This window comes from Anser brachyrhynchus (assembly GCF_964034855.1).
Source record: "Anser brachyrhynchus genome assembly, chromosome: 15".
Lineage (NCBI taxonomy): Eukaryota > Metazoa > Chordata > Aves > Anseriformes > Anatidae > Anser > Anser brachyrhynchus.
Window position 1 is genome coordinate 17,601,682 of NC_137733.1, and position 12,603 is coordinate 17,614,284.

General features: G+C 58.9%; 1 long non-coding RNA gene across 1 annotated transcript; it reads right to left on the bottom strand.

Moving 5' to 3' along the window:
• Nucleotides 1–91: 91 nt before the first annotated feature.
• LOC308178377 lies at nt 92–11,844 on the bottom strand. The gene is made up of 3 exons (XR_013939713.1): nt 7,742–11,844; nt 5,942–7,338; nt 92–3,971 (listed from the first exon to the last, which is right to left on the bottom strand). It is a non-coding gene; the product is annotated as an uncharacterized lncRNA (long non-coding RNA).
• Nucleotides 11,845–12,603: the final 759 nt, after the last annotated feature.

The following is a 12,603-nucleotide window of genomic DNA, read 5'->3' on the forward strand; positions in this document are numbered from 1 at the left end:
GCCGGCCTCGCTCTCCCGCCTCGCTCTCCCGCCGCGCCGGGACCCGGAGCGGCGCCGGGGGCTGCCCGCGGCCGTCCCGCCCCGCCGGCTCTGCCCTGCCCTGCCCTGCCCGGGCGCGGAGCGGCCGCGGTCCCGGTGCGAGCCGCCGGACCCCGGCAGCGGGGGGGCCCTCAGCGCCGCGCCCCCCTTCCAGCCCCGTCCTCCCGCCTGCGGCGAGCCCTGAACTGCCCGCGGGCGGGGGGCACCGGGCACCGCGCCTCGGTGGCTGGAGCCCGGCCCGGGGCACGGCCGGCCGCACGCGGCTGCCGCCCGCCCCGCACAGGCGCCCGGGCCGGGAGCACGGCTCGGCGCTGGGTCGCGGTGGGCCCGGAGCGAGGAGCCGCCGGCTCGGGAGCCGGGAGGGCAGGGCTCGAAGCCGCGGGAGCACAAGGCGCGGGCTGGGTGAAGCGTCGGCGGCGAGGCGAGGCGTCCTTCCAGCTCCCGGGGATCCTCCTTCCCGGGCGCCGGAGCAGCCCCGAGCCCCGGCAGGGGCTGCGAGGGAGGGGACAGGAGCGAGGAGGGGCGGCCCCGCACGGCAGCGGTGATTTCTGGCCTCAGCAAGGGCAGAAGGAGCAGCCGGCAGCTGGAAGAAGACGACGCCAGAGTTACATTTCTCTGCCAGTTTGGGGATGTTTAGTCTACAAACCGTGATGGCCTAAAAGCAGGGTGACCCAGGAGAACCGCGCGGTTGTTGCGGGATATGGCTGCAGCCTGTTGCTTCGTCCCCGGCCCTCTGGCTCCCTCCACTTGACACGCTTCCTTCCCTCTCGCGCCCTGGCAGCCCAGGCTTCTGCTTGGTTGCTCATGCTCAAGCCAAAAGACTGTGTGCAGCACCACTTAAACATTAGGAGTCACTGCCCTTGCTTTCTCGGCGTAGAAAGCTTGTTCAGCTGCAGAAAACTACTTGTCTTGTTACTTGGGAAGAAGGGCGATAACAGAATGAGACAGGCAAAAAGTGGCAGCCCAGCAGAAACAGGGATACTGTGAGCTCCTTGGCAGCAGGGCGGGGATGAGATTCCTCTTGTGCAGCACCCAGGAACTCAGTACAGATGTAAAGAAAGATGGAGAAGGCTGCTGAAAAGCAGTGCTCTCTGCAGCCTCTTTTGCCTGTGCTTGTGTGGGAGCAACAAAATTGGACCTTGCTGGGAGTGTAAAAATAGTTACTTACGGAACAAAGTGTCTGATGGATCAGGAGAGCTCTGGAACGGTAGGAGGGGGTAGGTCCCTTGTGGGACCGACCTCATCATCCTGGCAGGGTGAAGTGACCCACAGGAACTCTGCGTTTGGGGCACTGGGTGCCGCGTTTGGTGCTCTGTGCAACAGCAGCTTCTGCCAGGGAGAAGGGGCCAGAGCAGAGGCTCGGACACCAGCAGCGCCGTGCAGATCTCAGTGGAAAACAGCAGCGTACATCCCATGTCAGCCTGAAGGAGTCAACAGACGTTGGGTTATTCCTGGCTGGTGTAAACCCACCCACGTCTGGTACTTCTCTGGGCTGGGCACCTTCCGCCTGAGCTGATGCTGTGCTGAGCGAGGAGGGAGAGCCGCTGGAGCCCCTGCTCTGGCTTCAGCACCTCGGCCCGGGACGTTGCCTGGCCCGGGCAGGAGCACGGAGCAGGGGAACCGAGGGGCTGGGCGCTGGTGGGCTCCCTTTCCAGGGCCAGAAGGCATCAATCACTCAGCTCCGCTCCATGACAAACTGCCACAGGAAATCTGTGGAAAAGTTGCTTTTTCCATTTTTAGCCGTTTTATTGCCTCCACGTGGTGATCCAGCCTCGGCAGCAAACACACTGCCTAGGCATGAACATTAGAGGCGCCTGGATAAATAAAGCTGGTGTGGATGCCTAGACACCTCCAGGTTTCTCTGCTTTGCAAGGGAGGAATGTTTTGTAAAGCTGACAATTTTGCTTTCAGTCTCTGTATCTTTGCAGGGCATGTTTTTTCCATGACATGCTTGCTGTTTACACCCAGCTCCACATAAACAACAGCTCCCTGGTGTTCTCAGCACACCCTCGCCCTGCCACCTGTGCCAGTGGGAGCCCCGGGGGTCAGCCCTGATCCTGCTCTCCCTGGTGGGGCTGGAGCCCTGACCCTGCGCTGCGGAGCTGCCCTGGTGGGCAGGGAGACGGAGCCCTGACAACTGCAGGAGATTCCCTGCTGCCCGCCCGCTGCCTCGCAGCTTGGCGCTGGAGGGACGAGCACCACGAGCACCAGAGCGGGTCCTGCCTCCCAGCCCTTCTTCCCCACCTTTACGCCTTTCTGAATTGAGCTGGCACTTGCTGTTGGCTGCCAGCCTCGCGCCTTTCACCTTTGTCTTCTTTTCCCCATCTGTTTGCCCCTTTTCATGGCTCGCTCTCTGCCTTACCTCTCCTTTGTTCCTGGCTGTCTTTCCAAGATGATCTCTCTCATCTTTCCTCCTTCACTTCTCCCAGGCTCTCTGATCTCCCTTGTTGTGGTGGGATTTACCAAAGCAGCTCAAGACCGCTCTGCCTTGCCCTGCATTAAGTCTTCTCATACCAAGTCCCGTCCCTCCCAGGTCTCTCCCATGCTGGTTGTCCTTCACTGCATGGTCCTGGGTGTCAGGCTGCCCCAGGAGAGTTCCTTGCGTGCCTCCCCTCCCCTGCTGTCCCCTTGCACAGAGCAGCACCGGCTCATGGCATCGTGGGGGCAGTACTCATGGGGCATTTCAAACCCCACTGGAAGGATGCGGAGCCCAGCCTCAGCCCTCAGCCCCTTTTCCTTGCCATCCTCCCCTAGCAGAAGAGGCCACAAACTGACAGCGGGTAAGGAGGAGCCCTGTTTAAGGGCTCATCCCAAGCACAGGTCGCTGACGGGCAAGCCAAAAGAGAAGGCTGCAGCAATGTAGAGATCGTAGAAGGTTATTACAGAAATACACAAAGAAAGTGTGCTGGGAGCACATAAAACCTATAGGAAGAGGGGGAAGCAATAAAATGCATACTGGAAATAGCAAATAAGATTAAAGGTGATATTCTACCCTTGATGTCTTCAGGTTGTAGGCAGAATAGATCAAGGTTAGAATTTATTTCCAGAGCCAAAAAAAGCCCTCAGGGCCAAAGTGTCATTGTTAATCCAGTTTTCTGTGTCTAATACGTATGTCATTAACAACCTTTTGATTCCAGGCTGACAAACTGCCACCTTTTCTTGTGCTGTGAGTTGATGGCTGAGCAGTACATCTACCTGGACAGGGGTTGTTCGGTGCCACAGGGCAGACAGGGCTGAGCTGCTCCAGCCTCACGGTGCTGGCAGTGTCCTTGAATGCCTGCATCCACCACGTGGTCTGCTGCTCCCAAGCATCTCCCCGTTCTCCCTGTCTGGATGGGAAACTTGGAGCTGGAACGGGATATTGCAGGGTTTTGCAGCCCAGAGGCAGAGGAGAGAGGAACGCCGCTGAGCCAAGCCCATGGGCAGCAGCCCCAGTGGGATTCAGGGCCTCGGCGGCACAGAGGATGGGGATGGCAGCAGGTCCCCCAGGCTAATTCCGTTTTGGCTGTCCTGGCCTCAGCGCGGCTTCCAAAGGCCCGCCCTGGCTCCTGCGGGCTCCCTTCTGGTCCAGCACTACCGACAAACTCACCACATGCAGGCAGCTTTCCAGGCTCTGAAGTGCGGGGTCTCACCAAGGACAGGAGAGTCCAAAAGGCTGTGCCAAGCAGCATGACTGAGTCTGAAACTGCTGTAAGCCTCATTAATCACTTGTAAATGCACTGTACTCCAAATAAGGTCAGAAACAATAAATTTAATTTTGACTCTGACTCGAGCTACTTTGGTCCTAATTCTCAGCCTCTCACCCAGCCAGAGCAGCCAGCCGTGGCCCCGCTGCACAAACTCATTTGATTCTGAATGTATTTTTAAGCAGGCTGGAGGGGTGCTTAAAAGCTAAATGCCTTCCCCAGGCTGTAATCACTGCTGGCGGAGTCCTGGAATGAAAGGGATAAAAACGGGAGGGGGGCGGGGAGAGGTTTTAATCTCGCTGAGTAGATTACAGAGATTACTTCAATTTAATCCTTACGTATCTGTCACTGACGCTGCAAAGAACATAACTGGACGTGGGCAGGGCCGAGCTCTCCCAGCCCCATGCCTGGCAGCGCAGTGGCCGAGGCTCCGTCCCCAGCCCGCACCCACCCAGCAGGGTCAGGGGGCCGGAGGGCGAGGGTGACCCTCACGTCCTGGCACTCGCTGGCAGCTGGCTCCCCCTCGCCCCACCGGCACCCTTCAAGCCCTTTGGAAGGAGCCCGAGACCCCTCGCAGGTTGCAGAGGGCTCTGGGCAGCCCTGCTGGGGCTGCGCGCGCTCTGTGCCCCGGGCAGGCTGTACGAACAGCACTGCACAAAATAAAGCAGTCGGCAGAGTTCATCTGCACGCTGCAGCAGACGGGGACCCTGCAACCGTCCGCTGCCCCTCGTCACTGCATCACCGTGCATGAAGTTCTCCTAGGCGCTCCGCGGTGGCTGCTTCGGTTAAATCTCATTATTGTTCCTTGGGGACCACAGGGACAGGAGCTAGTTCTCCAGAAATAGAAATATCTCGTTGGCTCACAGACCTTCACAATCACATTTAACTCCAGATGAGGAATCTGTAGTCAAACACGGGCCAGTAATTTTTTCTTAAAGCTTTTTTCTAGTGTTGCCTCATCTTCACCCTAGCTCATCTATAACTTTATAACCCTATCCTTGCCTTAGAGCAAGTATGCTTTAGAGCAGAAAATAAAAAGAAAACTGCCCCGTCCACACCGAGGGTAGAGGATCGGGTAATGGACACTCAGTCCTGACACTGTTGAGCCCTCTGGCACTGGTGCTGGCTGGAGCAAGGCTTGCCCTCCTCTTCCTCACTGCATCAGGAAGCAGAACCTCTCCAGGTGCCCATCCGACTCCGCTCCCCAAGCACAAGGAGAGACCAGAAAGGTCTGTGCTGGCCTGAGACGCCCCTGCTGCAGGCGTTAACTCCCAGCCCAGCCCATGGGAGCTCAGGGGCAGTAGATGTGTCTGAACGAGAGGCTCTGCTCGCTGTGGGATGAGGCAGCCAATTACGCCAGCCCCGTGAGGTCCCAGGGACACAAGCAGGGTTGCACCCCTGCGTGGGAAGCACGTTGTCCACAGGAGCTGAGCACCGATTAATTCCCTCTGCTGGGACAGTGCTGGTGGAGCCGCAGCCCCGAGGCTGTGCCGGTGCCACGAGGCTGTGCCGGCGCTGCGGGTGCTGCAGCAGCTCCAGGCAGCGCCGCAGCGCGAGGGGCAGGAGGGCGCTGGGTGGCCGGGTGCCGGGGGCTTTGCCTGCCTGCACAGCCCCTTTCCCTGCAGAAGCGCACGTCCTGCGGATCAGAAGAGCTCTCCATCAGGAGCACTTTGAAACACCCTGCCTTCTATTTTTAATGGGATTGAAAAGAGAACAAAACCATTTAAGAACTTGAGGAATCAAAGCAAGTGTCCCCACATCACACCCAGCGCTCACAGCTATATCCTGATTAATGACAAGCAAGAGAGGGGAAACAATATTTAATCACACCCTGTTTATACTGGAGCCAAAAATCAAAGCACTGCATTTCTCTTTCATGAGAAAAACGAGGTGGGCATTTACCCTCTGGTGATTAAGTTTCCCACTATGAGCACATCAATTTCCGTGACTTGGCATGGGGTCCTCTATCACACCACAAACGAGGACTTCCTTAGCAACAAAATATTACAAACACCGAGCCAGATCCATACACAAGACACCGATATACATCTATCATTTTGTCTGGATTATCTCAATATGCTTCTCCTTGGGGAGCTGGAGATAAAACAGTCGCAGCCAAACCACCGTTAACGATTGGCATGGCTACAGCAGACCTCAGCCGAGGACACCACGGTGCTCCCGCCACCGGCCCTGTGCCCCCAGGCGTGCGCTCTCACCTGGGTACCGCTGCCCACGCGTGCACGGCCGTGCTCAAGCAGTGCTGGGGACATGGTGCAGTGCAGGGCACGGGGGCTTTGGTGGGCTGAGCTGCAATGCTGGCAGTGCCGCTGCGGTGCTGTCCCGGGCTGCACCCACGGCAGGGACCAGGCAGGACAGGCAGGGCTCAGCCGTGGCAGTGCCGGCGCGAGGGAGCGGTGACGCAGCCCCACAAAGTGGGTCAGGCAGCGCGTGGCCTCCGCGACACCCCCCGCCCTCCTCGGCTTCCCTCCTGCCCGCATTGATTTGCTCTGGATTCCTTGATTAATTAATCTGAGAGAAATGCAAGGTCTGTTAATTACCCCTGATTAATTAGGGTGAACTTTTAATTGTATCCCTAAGCTGAGACGTGCCGTTCAATAGGCTCCGTAATTAGTGACCCAGCAATCTCTTTTAAACCAATTAGCCCTGTGTAACGAGTGAACCGGGCTGGGAGCTGCCTGGCAGGTGGGGATGTTCCCAGGGTGCTCTGCCACGGCACGGCACGGCACGGCACGGCACGGCACGGCACAGCTGTGCTGCGGGGCTGTCCCCATGCCTGGGACAGGCTGCACCGGCAGCACTGCGCCACCAGCTGCCATGGGGCCCGGTGAGCCCTGTGAGCTAGCGCTGCCCTGCAGAGCCGTGCCTGTCCTGCACCCCCCACGTCCCACGTCCCAAGGGACGCAGCAGCCAGTCACAGTGGCACTGGGGTGCTGCGATGGCTGGGGGCTGTGGCAAGGGGCAGCCTCAGGCACTGCTGCTGGCTGGGATCGCCTCCCCTGCCCCCTCACAGCTTTTCTGCCCGTCGGGAGCTCTTCTGCGAGCTGTGATGTACGCGGTTAAAAATACAACCCAGCATAGACCCAGAGACAGAGAGAGGCAGAGATTGATCTGGTTTAAAGAGTTCTTTCAGCTTTTTGATCGACTGACATCTCCCCAGACTCCCAGCCACTGCGGGAATGCCCTCCCTGCTGGCGCCCAGCACACAGGCGGGTCGATGGCCGCGCTGTCAGCCCGGGGCCTGACGGATGTCCCCAGCGCTGCGCCGGCAGCTCCAGCCCTGGCGTGGGTGCCCCAGTGAGGGGGCTCTGGCCGGACATCTGCGCTTCCAGCGTGGGCTGGAGCATGGGGACATGGCACCTGCAGCCCTGAGCCCTGCTCGCTCCACCACGATGCCCTTCTGTCCTTCTGTCCTTCTGTCCTTCTGTCCTTCTGTCCTTCTGTCCTTCTGTCCTGTCCTTCTGCCTGGCACTTGCACTGCCCAAGCAAAAGGCTCTGGCAAGCCAAGAAAACTTTCTTCCCATTGACATATTTTCATCATCTGCTGCAATTTAATATCCAGGTCAGGAAGCAGATGGAAACCAGCCCGGTTGTCCTGGATAATGGGGACAGTAACAGTTGTTTATGAGCTCTTGTTTACCGAATCAATTAACTGTGCAAACCAAACCAGCCGCCTGCCCCCTCTCGCTCCTGCTCCTGCATCTCCTGGTGGAGCTGAGCACATCATTACAGCGTGGAGCACAGTGGCGTGCACGAGGACAGCAGCAGGCACCTGAGCTGCACATTGCCCCATGGGGCAGAATCCCACGGGGATCTGGAGCAGCACGGCCAGGGCAGGGAGGGCAGCACGTGCAACGGGAGGAACAGTGGGGTCTGCCTGCAGCAAGCCCCCTGCCTCAAGCCCCCTCTGTGTCGGGGGAGTCTCACGGCTCAGATACACCCGTGGAAACTCAGCAGCTTGTGCTAACCAGGAGCCAGAGGTGAGGGTCTGCACTTACAGGTTCCCCCCAGACCCAGCTTTGTCTCAGCAGTCCGAGGCCAGCCTCCACCCGCAGCTGGCTGCAACGCACCAGCAGCACAGGTACCACCGGGTCCCCTCGTCCGGCCCCACAGCTGCCCCACTGCCAGCAGCGCGTGCGCCCCTGCCCGTGCCCCCGCCAGGGCTGGGCACAGCTCACTGCCTGCCCCGGAGACTCATGGCAAAACCTCCCGGGGAAGTCATTAGTAATTAATTTGGTTTCTAATCCTCTAATCCAGCTGCTCCTTGATTTGATAAGCGAAAAATCTGCTCCGGCCACATGGTCCTTGTTCCATCTGCTATTTGCAGTTGGAGGCACTGGCCAGGACGAGTGCCACCCTGTGCTCTTTTCATCGTATCCCCAGGTGTGAGGGCCAGCCTGCTGCACTGCTTTTCCCAAGGCCAGAGCACCCTGGGGTCCTGCCTAGCCGTGCCATGCCGTGCCATGCCATGCCGTGCCGTGCCGTGCTGTTCCATGCCTGGCTGCTGGCCTGGCACACTCACAGGACTGAGAGGCTCCGATCTCCATCCCAGGCACAGTGAGGGGGCTGACAGGACCACGTCCCCCCTGCATGTGCTGCTCACTGGACCTGCAGCCCAGCAGGACAATCCCCACCCCAATTTTGGGTCAGAGCTCGGGACCCACCACACCCCTCGTGCCGGGCTGAGGACAGGTTCTTCCCATGCCGGTCCCACTGCGGGGCGAGCAGAGGCACCGACCGGCCGCGCTGCGGAGGTAGCAGCAGTGAAGCCATCCCTGCCTGCAGCACGGCCACGTACCACGCCAGGGGCTGTGCCCCGATGTCCAGCTCACCCATCACCCCGAGCTCTTTCTCCTCTGAAGCAGCGCGGTGACACGGGGGCTGTGTCCCTGGCCTGGTCCCCAGCGCTCGTGGGCACGGGGCCACGCACCGCCCACAGGGCTGGAGGCTGCGATCGAGTGGGGCTGTGGCACACTGCGGGATGAGGGAACATCACAGATGAGAGGCCAAATCCTTCATTAAATCCCACATTAATCTCTAAGAACAGTGATGTCAAAAATCTTAGCAGCAAAATTAAATTTTGTAGCTATATTTCAGCTGCACAAAATCAATATTAATTACAGCGAGAGAGACATTGCTGAGAGAGGGCCTGACCCAGTATTTACCCGCTGCAGTAAAAATCCAGCTTGGTAACTTGTTTATATAAAATTACTGCACATGTTTTTGTGGCGCACAGCTTCCAACCTGACAGGTTGTTGGGGCTGAATACAAATGTAAGCTGGGAAATGAACACCCCTCCCGCAGAGGGGATGCACCCTGGTGGCAGCAAGCAGCCAGGGCCCGGGCAGACAGCTGGGTTTGGGGTCAGAGAGGGGAGAAAGCGGCCGCAGAGCCCCGGGGAGGGGTGTCCGGGGTGTGTGGGGGCTCTGCTCCCCATGCCCCGTACCCCCAAGCCTTGCTCCCAGCCCTGCCGTGCCGTGCCTGCAGCCCGTGCCCTCACGCGGCCGGGAGGTGCCTGCTGCCAGGCCCTGCTCCATGGGGCCTGATTTCAGCCAGAATAAAGCTCAAGTCAGAGGGTTAAGTCCTGCGTTTAAGTGTATTTTCCTTTCACTTACATTAGAAATGAGTTCCAAAGTGCCAAGAAAACCCATGTGGGACCTTTAGCAGGTCAGTCCCGCGGGCAGGCTGTTGCCTGCCCTGGAAACGCTGCTTTACGCATCCCCCTGGGCGGGCAGCAGCAGAGCGAAGCGGGCTGCACGCAGAGCCCGGCCGGCTGCGAGTTGGCTGCTCCCCGCGCCTGGGTTTTGGGAATTGCTTTGCCCTGGGGCACACCTGGCTGGTGTGGGGGACCCAGGTGGCCTCTGCATGGGGTGACCCACGTGGGAGCAGGGGTGAGCAGCGAGGGGGTCCCCACACACCCCGACCCCACGGCACGGGGTCTGGGTGCTCAGGCAGGGTGCTCCAAGGTCCGGTGCAGGCGTGGGGCATCCCCTGCTGCCTGTCACAGGCGGTTAGTGTCGCATTAGGAGATGATCCAGAACAGGCAGTTCGGGGGCAAAGGAATTAAAATGGGAGGGAGAGTTTTAATTAGAGAAAGAAGTCAGAGCCCATAATCAGCCGGGTGAGTGACTGCCCGCTGTGGGGAATTCTCCGTATGTCAACTGGCATCAATCAAAATAAAAATAAAATAAAGCTGCCTCTGTGCGGGAGGAGAGGCCGCCCTGTCCCTGCGCCCAGGGCTGCCCCGCACCTCGGGCAGCGCCCTCCCCGGCCACCACACTCGTGCCAGCGGGCACCTCGCGGCCAGCCTGCCCCCTGCCCGGCACAGAGGTGGCACTGGCAGCGCTCGCCAGGCTCCTGCAGCCAGGTCGAGGTTGGTGGCTGTGGCATGGGGGGGGGGGGGGGGTCCCACTGGAACCCCCAGCCCTGCTCTGGGGTCAAGGCAGAGGATGGCTTCGATGGGGCCACCTCATGCGCCTGTCCCCAGGCCCATCTCAGGCAGCAGGAACTGCTGCAAACCTGTGCGGTTGGCAGAGGACTCGCAGGGAATCCCGGGGTTTCTTTGGCTGATGAGTCCCTGCAAAGGGAGGCAGGCGCAGGACGAGGAGAGCGCTTGTTGTGTGCAATAAAGCTATGAAATGAACGTGGCCTTGGGGAACGCCGAGCCCCAGGGAGCAGCAGTCACTTTACAAGTGGTTACAGAGCAGCACAACCCTGGCCCCTGGGGCTGGGCAGTGCCCAGGCCGCGGGACGGCCTCGTGCTTGCCGCAAGCCCAGCTGGAGCTGCCGTGCCCCCAGCGCCCGCGGGGCCAGGCCGTGCAGGCGGGCAGCCCGGCTGCGCTCCTGCTGGGGCACGGCACGGGAGCCTCTCACACGGCCTCACCTGCAGCTGGCAGTGGCCGCGGGCAGCGGGGCGCAGCGTGCAGCTGGCAGTGCCGCTCCTCTGCTGTGCTGGCCAAGGGGCTCGGTCATAGGGGTGTGTGAGTCCAGGAGGGCTCTGCTGCTGCTGCTGCTGCTGCTGCTGCTGCTGCTGCTGCTGCCGCCTGGGGCTGCCTGCCCTGCGTGCCTGTGCGCAAGGTGCTCGCACCGTGCCAGCAGCTGAGCTAAACATTTTTGACTCTATTTATTACTTAAAAATTATGCAACTGGGTCGTGTTCTTGCTATTTTTTATGCATGAGCCAAGCATCAAATCCCATTATTTAAAAAAACTGTTTTAGCTAGTGATGCACTAGACCACGCAAGTAAATGCCCAAAATAATTCCAGCTGACACCTTTATGAAGGCAGAGTGAAGTTGAAAGTCTACACAAGCCTTTCATTTGTAATCTAACACCCCTCCTAACTTGGTGCTGGGAGCTGCATTTTCCTCTGGCTCTCTGATCCCTCCTGCTGTGGGTGCCTGTGCCCTGACGGTGCAGTGCAAAGCTCCGCTCCGGGGGTCCCGGCGCTGGGAGGCCGGCTCTGCCCCAGCACCAGAGGCCTGGCTGGCAGTATTTGCAAACAGCTGGGAAGAGCTGGGAACGTTTCCCTGCAGCACGCTGGACAGAGACACAAAGCAGGAAGGTCTTTAAGGGCAAAAATCTTCCTTTGCTGACGCACAGAAACAGGGAGAGCGGAGCCCTGCAGGAGCCTGCGGGAGGCCTCCGGGAGGTGCCTGGAGCCCCGGGCACCCTCGCCCCCTGCCTGGGGCCGCCCTCCTGCTCCACCAGCCCCAAGGGAAGGGAGCCGGGCCGCGGAGATGCTGCCGAGCATGGCACCGGGCCAGGGTGAGAGGTGAAACGCAGGTGCTTCCTCTTGTTATTGCTCATCACAGTCTTCGTGTTTATTTACTGTATTTTCTTTACAGACACCCTTGTCAGCGGCTGGTGGCCAACGCTTTGTCTTTTTGAAGGCTGGCTTCACCCATGTCTTCCTCTGAGAGGCAGCAAGGCCATCGTTAATCACACCAACCTGATTATTTCCAGCTAAATTCCACCCTTCAGCATGACCTTGCTACTTTAACGAACAAGGTGCTGAGATTTTTCTTATCATAAAAAATTTTGGTTGACCCCAAAAGTAAAAGATGACAAACAAACTGTGATATAAATAATCTTGCTACTAGAAAAAAGCATTAAAGGTAACTTATCAATTAGCCTTTTTCTCACCAATAAATCACCATACTGTGGCATCTGACCCTGGCTAGGCTGACATTTCTATAACCCATTTGCCACTGTTCACGTATTAAATGGCTTCCAGTCACCCTAAATTTGGAGATTTTAATCTCCTATATTAAGTCAGTGGTTCTTATTAATTCATTGAATCTATTTTTATTGGCTTTGTAAATCAGAGTTATCCATGTCAGTGACCGTGGTCAGGGAGAGAAGCGTTTGTCTGTGAAATTGGGTTGACACAGACCATTGACTGCAATGATAACAAGTGATTTGCAGGGCTGGGTGGACAAGCCATTTGCACTAAGCAGATTATAATGTAACAATAAAAAGTTTCATTACTGGAAAAACAGTAAAAGCCGCTGCGCACCTTGATGAGAGGGTCAGAGGAGTCAGCGTGGGGAAGAGGGGGTCATCCCCCTGCGAGCCCCAGGGACGCTGGGGAGGGGGACGCTTGTCAGAGCCATAGGGACGCTGGTGGCAGAGGCTGGTGCCGTGCTCAGGGCCTGTCCAGGCAGCAGGGGCCGGCGCGCTGCCGCGGGGGACACCGGGGCTCCAGGCAGGGCTGCAGGGGCGGCTGCCCGGAGAGCAGGGGCGCGGGAGGTGGCGCGGCAGGACACGGGGCAGGCGCTGCCAGGGATGGGTGCTGCGGGGTGTCTTGGCCACCCTCGCTCTTGCCGAGCCCCTGGGACAGGGGGCAGAGTCCTTCAGGAA